Below are 9,799 nucleotides of genomic sequence, written 5' to 3'. Positions count from 1 at the left end.
CAATAAGGAGCTGGTTGAAAAAACATTGGTATATCCACTCAGTGGACTACTATCAAGGTATAAAATATAATGAGAACACACACAAAATATATATACACATATTTTTGTATAGTAAAAAATGAACTATTCCAAAAAATTAGAAGGAACACTTTTCACCTCATTCTATGCTATGAAAACCATACAAAGACATAAGAAAAGAACACTGCAGACAAGTATCTCTTATGAATATAGACACAAAAATCCTCAACAAGTAGTAGCAAACCAACCCAACAACATATAAAAAGAATTATTCACCATGACCAAGTGGAACTTAACCCAGGAATGCAAGGTTGGCTTAACATCTGAAAACCAATTAACGTAATATACCATATCAACAGAATATAAAACACACAAAAAACATATTACCATCTCAATAGATGTAGAAAAGCATTTGACAAAATCCAACACTATTTCATGATAAAAACATTCAACAAACTAGAAACAGAAGGAAACTTCCTAACCTGATAAAGAGCATCTATGAAAAACCTGCAGCTAGCATCATACTTAATAGTGAAGGAATGAAGGTTTTTCCCCTAAAATGAGGAACAAGACAAGGATGTCTTCTCTTGCCACTTTCATTCAACATTGTACTGGAGATTCTAGCCAGGGCAATTAGGTAAGAAACAAACAAAAATCATCCACATTGGAAAGGAACAATGAAAACTATCTCCATTCACAGATGGCATGATCTTATACCTAGAAAATCCTAAGGAATCTACTAAAAAATTATTAGAACTAATAAATGAGTTCAACAAACTTGCAAAATACAAGATCAACATGCAAAAATGCAAGGATAAAAATGTCTAAATGATTACTTCTTTTCTTTTCTTTCTCCTTTTTTTTTGGCCTTGCGGCATGTGGGATTTTAGTTCCCTGACCAGGGTTTGAACCCGCAACCCCCGCATTGGAAGTGCGGCATCTTAACCACTGGACCACCAGGGAAGTCCCTAAATGATTACTTCTGAAGGAGGAGGAGACAAGGTAGAAAGAACAGGCACAGCGGTAGATTTCTGCGATTATACTTTGCATTGTAGATTAGACAACCCGAAGCTCTGAAAATATTCTACATATTTATAAAAACAAAATTTAATTTAAAAAGACGGCTCTTAAGCACTGAAAATAAATGGGTACAAATGAACCTAACTGTGCACCACGTTGGTGGCATAACTACACATAGAAAAACTGTTTCACATGACATTAACATGCAATAAATTCACTATCCATCCTGAGTGGAATGTACTCTGAGGACAAAAAAAATTGCAAGAATAATTTTAAAAATCATAAACTGTTTTCAGTGATCACATTGTTGGTGGCAGTGTTAGTTTTATTTTGAGACAGCTGTGTGTGTATTATGGGATAAAGTAAAAGAGTAATGTGTCATTGAAAATGAGGACTTTCCCATGGGAAAAAGGAGTAGTAGGTGATAGTTTGATGGGGATAAATCTTGGAGTCTGGAAATTGGATTGGAAGTGAGAGTTATAAATTTATAATGTGTTTTATTTTTAACATTATAAAAGCATTTCCAATTTCTGTCCTTTAAAGAGGCCTAGAAGTAATGACTAACTCAGTAAAAATGCACACTCCTAGTGCTCAGATTGTAGTCCCTAAACATCCTTTCCAACTTATACGAGTGAGAGCTGATTCTGGGCCTGCAATGGGAAATGTAAAAAAAATGAGTCTGCAACATTTTGTCTTACCAGAAAGCAATAAAGTTATCAAAGACTATTGGTGTTGTTGGGTGTTGAATTTTGTCCCCCAAAAGATATGTTCAAAGCCTAACCTCTGGTACCTGTGAATATGACTTTATTTGGAAATAGGATCTTTGCAGATGTAATCAAGTTAAAATGAGGTGATACTGGAGTAGGGTGACCCCTAATCCAATGACTGGTATCTGTATAAAAGTGGGAAGTTTAGACATAGCTACAGACAGGGAGAGAACACTATGTGATGGCGGAGGCAGAGACTGGAGGGATACTTCTGCAAATCAAGGGAAAGCAAGGATTGCTGGCAAGTGCCCGCAGCCAGGAAAGAGGCATGGAGCAGATTTTCCCCTCAGAAGAAACCAATCCTGCTAACATCTTGATTTCAGACTCCTAACCTTCAGAACTATAGTATAAGTTTCTGTTGTTTTAAGCCACGCAGTGTGTGATACTTTGTTATAGCAGCCGTAGGAAACAATACAAGGGCTTTGTCAGAAAGACTCAGAAGCCAACTTGAAAGGGGTGCCATTGGTCAAATATGGGCCCGTTTGAGCACCCACAATGATAACAGATCCAACAAAGTAGACAAATAAACATGTTTAAATCCATAAAATCACACTGAAATTTGGAACATTAAAAAACTTAACTGAATAACTTGGGAGGCTGTTAGAGAACTAACTCAATATTTTGATAATATATAGGGGAAATCAAGCATTCATTCTGCCTCTCCTATACAAACTATATCACTGGTTAACCAACAAGTATGTGAGGGGAATTTTCTCTTTATGGAAGTATTCTAGCTAATATGTGGTAGAAGATCACCACTTTGATACTCCTAATGCATGAATGGGTCCAGACAACAATCATCAATGGCTACCAATGAAAAGAGAGACAATCACGAGCTTTTTGATTGAAACATACAGCACTATGATGTGCTCTTAGAGAAAAAATGCTAATCTGATCGAATCTCTAGATCCAACCACAACTTGAAGACAGTACAAGAAACAAATAAAGTTTTTAAAAAAAAAAATAGTATGGGGATGCAATCAACAAAATGAAGGACAAAATCCTACAAGAAAAATGATTCGATCTCTTAAACAAATAAATTACAAGAAAAAACAAAAGCAAGACAGTCAGGAAACCCCTAGATTAAAAGACGCTTTAGAGACATCAACTAATTGTAGTTCATGGAATTTAATTTGAATTCTGGTTATAATAGAAAAAAAAACTGAAGAAAAAATATTTCTGAGATAGTTGGAGAAATTGACTGGATATAAAGGAATTATTAATAATTTCTTTTAGGTGTAACAATTTATGTCTTAAGAAAATCCTTATCTTTTAGAGGCAGGTATCAAAATATTTATAGATCAACAGATAGATCTGGGATCTGCTCTAAAATAATTCAGCAGGGTGGGGGGATAGGGTCGGGAGATAGATAAAGTTAGATTGGTCATGACTTTATAATAGTTGAAGATGAAGTCATGGGAGTTTATTATACGTTTCTTTCTACTTTTGAATGTTTTTAATGCTAAAAGGTTAAGGGGAAAAAACTTTACTGAAAGAGCAAGGGCTTCCAACCCCTAAAAACTCATAATTCAAAATGGTATCAAAGACCAGCTGAAAAGGCCCAGCAGACAGTGAAGCCCTGATCACCTCCTCCCGGTTTCTCCTTTTCTCCCTGTGAGAGTCCTGCCCTAACTCACAGGGCTGCAGGGAGAGTAAGTAAATGTTGAAAGCATGTCAAATACAAAGTGCTAAGTGTTTAACAATAGTTGTTGGAAGGCAGTTCTCTTTATCTTTTTTGCTGAGTTCAGGCTCAGGGCCACATCACTTCTTCGGACTTCTGTATTTATTGCCATTGCCCAGGGCCTTTAGACACAAAGATAGATCCAGACCACTGGCTGCCAGGCCCTTAGTCTGATATCTAGACCACCCACCCACTTTCCATGGCAACTTCCAGTTCAGAAAAATATTTATGGGAAGGCACCTGCTCCCAGGGTTAAAAAAAAGAAAAAACCCCAGTGGTTGAACTGAAATCATTTTCTCCCATTCCAGTTTTAAACCACTGTCCCATGTGTTGAGGGCAGAATGAGTTGAGTCATGGACGAAGAGTTACAAATCCCACAAAATAATCACATTTCATCACAGGAGGGACTTGGTTGGTAACAGACTCATCATTGCCATAATACTTTGAAATAATGAATCACTAATGGAACAAACACCTATGGAGTTAGACATTGTAGCTGCCAAAGCAATAATTACAATTAATATGCTCACAACACATGCAAGTCAATGGACCCCTTATTAGTGATGTCATGGGCAAGCTTGCTGGTAGCAGTTTTCATTGAGAATTAGTATAATTAGCAATAATCACAATTAAATTTGGGATCCCTGTGGACCCTCTACACGGTTTCTGACTCAGATTATGCAAGCCTATAATGTAACTTCATGTCAAGTATGATCACACCCATTTCACAGCTAATAAAATAGGTTTGGAGTTTTCTCAACATCCAGCAGGTTAATCAAGAATACCCAGAGGGGTGTCCTTCATCTGCCAGCCCACCTGAGGATTTTGCTCTTGATAGCATCTGTGACCTGGAATTTCAAAATTTATTGAAACACAAATCTTTAAATAGCAAAGCTGTGCTAATTTAAAAAGTATATATAAAATGTTCTTATTCAGGGCCTTTAAGAAACAATTCCAAGCTTTCTAACAGGGCCCTGGTCTTCATTCTATGACTTATGTCTTTTTATTCCTGAGTTAGATTTTCAATGGTTGTATTCTGGGCAACATAGTTACACATCAAATAATAAATGTTTCCTTCAAAAATTAACTAGAAATGGATCACATATCTAAATGCTAGAGCTAACATTATAAATTTTCTAGAAGAAAATATAGGAGAAAAATCCTTATGACCGTGGGTCAGGCAAAAGTTTCTTGAATAAGTAAAAGAAAGCATGGATCAGAAAAGAAAATATTGATAAACTGGACTTCATCAAAATTTTAAAATTCTGTTCTTTAAAACATACTGTTGAGAAAATGAAAAGATAAGCCAGAGACTGGAAGAAAATATTTGCAAAACATAGTTGATAAAGGGTATATCTGGAATATATATGTATTCCAGAGACTGTCTCTGTCTCTGTCACTCTCTTATGTGTGTATACATACATACATATATATATATTACACATACATACATATATATATCATACGTACATACAAATATACACATATATACTCAATAATAAGAAAAACCCAATGTTTACAAAATAGGTAAAAGAATTGGACGTTTTACCAATGAGGACATTCCCATGGCAAATAAGCACAATAAGAGATGCTTAATGTTTGTTGGAAGAGAAATGCAAATTTAAACCACAATGAGATACCACAACATACCCACTGGAATAGCTAAATTAAATTAAAAAGACTGATAATACCAGGTTCTGGCAAGGATGCAGAGCAACTAGAAATCTAGTTTGCTGGTAGGAATGACAAAATGATACTGCTACTTTGGAAAACAGTTAAGCAGTTTCTTATAAAGTTAAACACACACTCACCATACAACCCAGCAATCCTACGCCTGGGCATTTATCCAAGAGAAACATGTGTCCACATAACCTGTATGCTAACATTTATAGCAAAGACCTATTCATGAATGCTTCTATCACCCTTGTTAATAGCTCCAAACTGGAAATGCCTAAATACCCGTCAACTAGTGAATCGATAAATAAACTGTGGTACATCCAGGTATATTACTGATATATACAACAATATGGATGAATTTTGCATTATGCTAAGTGAAAGGTGGCAGACACAAAAGCCTACATTTTGTTTGATTCCATTTAGATGACATTCTGGAAAAGGTGAAACTATAGGGACAGAAATCAGATCAGCGGTTGCCAGGAAGGAGCTAGGGGTAGGGCAAGAAATGAACTGTAAAGGGGCACAAAGGAACCCTCTGTGGTGAAGGCAATGTTCTAGATCTTGACTGTGGTGGCAGTTGCATAACTATATGCATTTACAAAACTCACTGAACTGTACACTTAAAAGAGTGAATATTAAAATATGTAAATTATACCTCAATAAACCTAACCAATAAAAAGCATTCACTGAGCAACGAATGCAGTGTGCTATGTAGGGTAGTACAGAAAAGCCAATAAATTACAGATGCAACCTTTGTGCTCTGGGGGATTTATTTTTTTTGGTAGAAGAACAAATTTTTTTTTTTTAATTTAATTTTTTTGACTGCTCCAAGCCACATGTGGGATCTTAGTTCCCCCACCAGGAATTGAACCCACGACCCCTGCAGTGGAAGCACGGAGTCCTAACCAGTGGACCGCCAGGGAATTCCCCAAAAGTAATGTTTAAAAGAGAGTCAACATTTCTCTTAAGGCTAGAACGTGGAAGGCCCTGAATTTTTTATGAAGGACTCGAGCCTCATAGACAATAAGTCTCCACCGAAGGACGGACGCAGGGAGGTGATGTGTGGAAGTATGGCTTTCAGGAAGTTAAACTGGCGATAATTTAAGGGATGAGTTAGAAGAGAAGGCAATGAGAAGAGAAGGCAATGAGTTGGAAGAGAAGGCAGGAAAACAGTTTTAAAATTCCTGGATCCTTGTGAGTAAGGGGAGCTGGAATTAGAATGGTGGCTGTGGGGCTGGGAGAGAAGGGATGGACTCAGAGACAAGGCTGGCTTCACGGGCAGGTGAACTCTGTGGTCACACAAGTCTCGACAAGCTGATGGGTCCTGCACTTGGTTTGTGCTTGGCTATCACTGTCTTGAAATTTCTAATAATTTTATATTTGAACTTGTGCTTCATAAGTGAAGTCCAATGGGACAATGGACCACATGCATGAGTGGAGGACGTATGCATATATATGCAATCTTTAGTAGTTTTTTTTTTTTTTTTTTTTCTGTACGCGGGCCTCTCACTGCTGGGGCCTCTCCCGCTGCAGAGCACAGGCTCCGGACGCGCAGGCGCAGCGGCCATGGCTCACGGGCCCAGCCGCTGCGCGGCATGTGGGATCTTCCCGGACCAGGGCACGAACCCGTGTCCCCTATATCGGCAGGCGGACTCTCAACCACTGCACCACCAGGGAAGCCCTATGCAATCTTTGTCCACTGCCCTTGCTACCATTTGCATAGAACATTCAAGATGCGTCATGAGCACAGAATTCCAGGAGGACCAAAATGCATGGGAGTCCAGTGAGAGGCAAACGGAATACACGTGAAGTGTGTTACTTCTGTAACTGAGTAAGTGGACGCACTAGCAACCCAAGAGGCCAGGCCTCCTGTGGAAACTGGGTTAGAACGAGATGGAAGGAAATCACGTCTAAGAAACATGACCAAGGAATTTTATCATATCCTTTCTTACCCGTGTTACTCCCCTGTATTAGCCAACATCTTATGCTGAAAATGATGACACAGAAGGACAGAGAAAGGTAGGGCAACCCATAGTTTTGTCTCCTTTACTCATCCATGTCCTTCTTTAATAGTCTTTTAAAATCCTTTACTCATCAGTGAGATGAAAGCAGAGTGTTGGTAGAATGTGTGCACATCAAAAAGTGAAATAAAAACAGGTGAATTAGTTTTGTGTACTTTCCATGGTTCTGATGAGAATGAAATGTGAGTGTATGGGTGAGCTACGGAAATTGAAGTGTAATTTCGGTGATTCCACATACAAGTTAAATGCTCCCATATTTGCATTTAAAACTGGCATTGCACAGTATAAAATTCATGGTCATATTTTAATTTGTAACTTTCTTTACTTAGTATGACAGAAAATAGCAAAAACCAAAAAACGCAACAACCAGAAAAACCAAAAAATATCCCCTATAACAATTTGAGAGTTCACAGAAGAAAGGAAAATCTTCATATTTTCGTACCATTAACAGCGCTGCATTTTGAGCAAAGAGGCCTGGATTTTCCTTTTGCACTGGGCTGCATAAATTACGTGGCCAGCCCTGACCAGAGGACATAATGTACAAAGAACCAGCAGGATTTTGTGACTCCATAAGAAGCAAGTTAGTGGTCAGATAGTACCTCCTCCTACACTTCCAGACCACAGCGTCATCACATCAGGCGACAGCATAACCAAAGCCTCTGTGCAGAAATAAAGAGGCTCATTTTTACTGTACGCTCTTCTTTTTTAATTGGGGTAAAATACACATAACATAAAATTTACCTTCTTCTTCTTCTTTTTTTTTTTTTTTGCGGTACGCAGGCCTCTCACTGTTGTGGCCTCTCCCGTTGCAGAGCACAGGCTCCGGACGCGCAGGCTCAGCGGCCATGGCTCACGGGCCCAGCCGCTCCGCGGCATGTGGGATCTTCCCGGACGGGGGCACGAACCCGTGTCCCCTGCATCGGCAAGTGGACTCTCAACCACTGTGCCACCAGGGAAGCCCTTCTTAACTATTTTTAAGTGTGCAGTTAGGTAGTGTTAAGTATATTCACATTGTTGTGCAACCAACCTCCTGAACGTTTGCATCTTGCAAAACTGAAACTCTGCATCCATCACACAATAACTCTCACTCCCCCTTGCCCACCAGTCCTTGGCAACCACTATTCTACTTCCTGTCTCTGTGACTTTACTCTAGATACGTCATATGAGTGGAATCTTGCATATTTGTCTTTTTGTGACTGGCTTATTTCACTGAACATAACGTCCTCAATGTTCATCCATGTTGTATCAGGTGACAAGATTTCCTTATGTTTTAAGGCTGAATACCATTCCTTTGTGTGTGTATACCACATTTTGTTTTTCCACTCATCTGTCAATGGACAGTTGGGTTGTTTCCACCTAAGGAAGCTCATTTTAATTGCATTCAAAACTTGCCTCAATTGCTTTTGACCTTTTTGCTTCATCCATCCATCTACCCACCGATTCTTTGACTTATTCCACAAAGGATTTAAGGTGATTCCCAGACAATTCCAATTAAAGAAAAGAAAAGAGAGAGATTTAGGACAAATGGAAAATGTGGGTGACAAAATAGTAAAGCAGGTCCCATTGGAAATCTGGCTGACAAAATTTTCTAAAATCTATGCACTCACAATGTGGCTAGATTGACCTGGAACCACCAATTCTCACCCAGGGCTTTTCTAACTTTTTTGTGTCCTGGCACGTATAGAGAACAATCATATTTGCATGGCCTACAGGGGTAAAGTGATGAGGCTGCTCTCCATCAAAGGGGGCTGGCCCCAGATCACACACCATCCCCATACCCTGAGGACTGAGGGAACCTGCCTCTCAGGCCTCAGTGTGACCTGCTACTGGCAGGCCAGTGGCTGCCACACACTGCATGAGAAGTTCTGCCAACTTACCCCCTTACGGGGGCCGTGCTATAACACAAGCTTCATATTTCAATTGTTTGTAAATGACCCAAATTACAATTTCTATCTCCAGCAAAGAAACTGTGAAGCAATGGAAAACACTAGGGCTTTGGAGTTAGAACAAATGGAGTTGTTTCTCTTTGTCACTAGTTCTGTGACTGGACAAGTGACTTAATCTCTCTGTGCCTCAGTTTACTTGTCTATTAATAAGACTAAAAATACCTGCCTGATAGGAATGCAGCATAACTAGAGGTAATGCTTTTGGAGTACATAATACACAAAAGACCCTCATTTGGCGCCCCCCAATACTTGTATTAATAGTAATAGAAGTACTAAACTAGATACCGTTCTACCTAGTGAAGCAGTTCAACAGAACTTTCCGTTATTTCCTTCCTTCACTCATTGATTCATTTCTATGGAAAAGTATTTATTGAGTACTTACCTTGTGCCAAACACTACCAGGTTCTGGGCACGCACTTGGTAAGCCGAAGTGCAGTAGACTTCTAACCAGAATACTTGTCTTCTCGCCCAGGCTGTGTAACAAAGTGTCTGTGTGAATTTGGCTGAATCACTGCAACCTCCTGGGTCATTGTATTAGTCAGCCCTCACTAAGTTATGCTATAAACCAAACAACACTAATAGCTCACAGACTTAGTCAAACATTTGTTTCTTGCGCATGTAGGCTGGTGGCAACTCTGCTTCATTCCAAAATCCAGACTGAAGGTGCAG

The 9,799-nt window shown here is 39.1% G+C and overlaps 1 non-coding gene across 1 annotated transcript; it reads right to left on the bottom strand.

Moving 5' to 3' along the window:
- Positions 1-908: 908 nt before the first annotated feature.
- Positions 909-981, bottom strand: TRNAG-UCC (transfer RNA glycine (anticodon UCC)). Its single transcript has one exon. It is a non-coding gene; the product is annotated as a tRNA-Gly (tRNA).
- Positions 982-9,799: the final 8,818 nt, after the last annotated feature.

The sequence above is a fragment of the Aethalodelphis obliquidens genome, unplaced genomic scaffold, assembly GCF_003676395.1.
Source record: "Aethalodelphis obliquidens isolate GAN/ISIS:26980383/991018 unplaced genomic scaffold, ASM367639v1 scaffold4, whole genome shotgun sequence".
Classification (NCBI taxonomy): Eukaryota; Metazoa; Chordata; class Mammalia; order Artiodactyla; family Delphinidae; genus Aethalodelphis; species Aethalodelphis obliquidens.
This window is presented reverse-complemented; position numbering and strand designations above follow the sequence as displayed.